Genomic DNA, 2018 nt, shown 5'->3' with positions numbered 1-2018 from the left:
CTTCCATAAAGTTTCCATTTTTGAACCTAAACTTTGTTGATCTAAAAAAATATGAACAATAGCTAATCTTCATGGAAATTTTTTGAACCAACAAGCTACAGGAGGGATAAATCCTTTACTCCTCCTTGTTTCTAGCGCTAAAATGTAGTTGCAGGAAATCCTACAACACACCCCTTGTATTATCATGACTATGATTTCTAGATCTAAACTTATTTGATATGGAAATAAAGATAATGATAATGAAAATAGAAAATAAGACACAAGATTTACGTGGTTCGATCAATGTGTTCTACATCCACGGGGTTAGGGATCTTCACTATGATTGTTTGTAATGACATATGGATTACAATTGAGACTCCATTAATGAGTATTTGGAGCTCTTGGTTGAAGAAGGAAGAAGAAGATAATAATACAAATTCTGCTCTCTCTCTCTACAAATGTGTCCTCCCTAAAGTGTCTCTCTCCTTTTTCTTTTTTGATTATCCTCCTTTCTCTCTCTTGCCTTTCTCTTTATATAGGTATTTATATAATGGATGACAGCTCATATATGGTGGGGTACAGCTAACATTTCCCCTAATTTCGGATCTGGCTTGCGGTATTTTCGCAAACTTACAAATGTTAACTTCGCAAACATCCTAAATTTCGCACGATCATCATACTTTTCTCACGTTTAAGTTGATGCCATCTGTTATGTCATTTCTGAAATCATACTGTGATATCTTCGTGACGTATTGCTAGTAATTTCGCAAGCATGTCGTTGTTGCGAGATTCTGATCCTTTTATCAAACATCAATAACCATAAAAAAAAACTTCCAAGATGTGTCAATACTTCTGGTATCTTCACTACCACAAACCCACAAAACACATATAATCAAATAATCAAACACACTTGAGTGTGGGAGTTTGAAGACAAAATAAAGAAGAAACACTCAGAAAAACAGAAGAAAAAATTCCTAGGTCTAGAGTTCTTAGACAATTCTAAGGTTAGCTATCAATCAACCTGGGCATTGATAACATACGATGAGAAAGAAAGAGGTTCAACTCTAAACCAACCAATACAATGGAATTACTTGAATAAAAATTATCTGAAAAGATTGAAAGTTTGATTCTAAATACGTGCAACTGATTGCTAGATACAGAAAGACCTTCCCAGCAACCAATAATGTCAGATTGAAAGTTCAATTCCAAACTCTTCAATGTTATAAACTTATCTTCCCAAATTTCCTGCAAAAATCATGCAAACATCGAAACCTTAGATATCATATAAATTGATAAATTAGGGATTGCTGCGAGCCATACCTCTTCGAAGAACTACAATATTTTCCTCTTGAAGTTCTGCGAACCATACAAAAGATCTGTAATTTCGTTAACAAAATTGCAGATACAAAAAAATCAAAGCCACAAAAAAGAGTATCTCAATAATTAAAAAAAAAAACGTATAAAGAACCAAAACCAACCTAAGTAACACCCCTTACACCCACATTCACCTTACTTCCACCATCAAAAAAAATCAGCCTAAGTGACCCCCCTTGCATAAAGGTAGTCACATTGAACACGAATTGCAAACATCCACAGCTTAAGTGCAGATATTTCGAAGATGATCCCCATTGCCCTGCAACAGAAATATGCCACAACTAAGATTACATTGATGACCCTATAAGAGACTTGCAAGAGACGACAGTCTGTAAGAAAAATGTTGCACATATTAAAGATAAAAGAAAAGACCATAAAGATAAAGGAAAAGACTACAACACCTGAAACTTAACAGTACATAAAAAAAATTGAAAATTATATATTCGATTCCTTTAGGTGGGATTTATATACTGAACTGAAGACATAAACCTCAATTATCAATTTAATCTTATCAATTCCAGTATCAACAAATTTTTAATGAGTCAAATACCTACAACTCAAAAGCTTAATCGATACTTAAGATTTAAAATTTTAAGATTTTTAAGAGGCTTGATATTTTCTCAAATTTAAATTACATCCACAATGCATGGAACTGAATCTTAATC

The 2018-nt window shown here is 33.2% G+C and overlaps 1 long non-coding RNA gene across 1 annotated transcript; it reads right to left on the bottom strand.

Annotated features, from left to right (window-relative positions):
* Positions 1–1132: 1132 nt before the first annotated feature.
* On the bottom strand, positions 1133–1493 carry LOC113325874. Its single transcript, XR_003348149.1, has 3 exons — positions 1458–1493; positions 1300–1355; positions 1133–1206 (listed from the first exon to the last, which is right to left on the bottom strand). It is a non-coding gene; the product is annotated as an uncharacterized LOC113325874 (long non-coding RNA).
* Between the last annotated feature and the right edge of the window lie 525 nt (positions 1494–2018).

This window comes from Papaver somniferum, unplaced genomic scaffold, assembly GCF_003573695.1.
Source record: "Papaver somniferum cultivar HN1 unplaced genomic scaffold, ASM357369v1 unplaced-scaffold_0, whole genome shotgun sequence".
Lineage (NCBI taxonomy): Eukaryota > Viridiplantae > Streptophyta > Magnoliopsida > Ranunculales > Papaveraceae > Papaver > Papaver somniferum.
The sequence above is the reverse complement of the archived record's forward strand: the minus strand, read 5'-3'. Positions and strand labels throughout refer to the sequence as shown.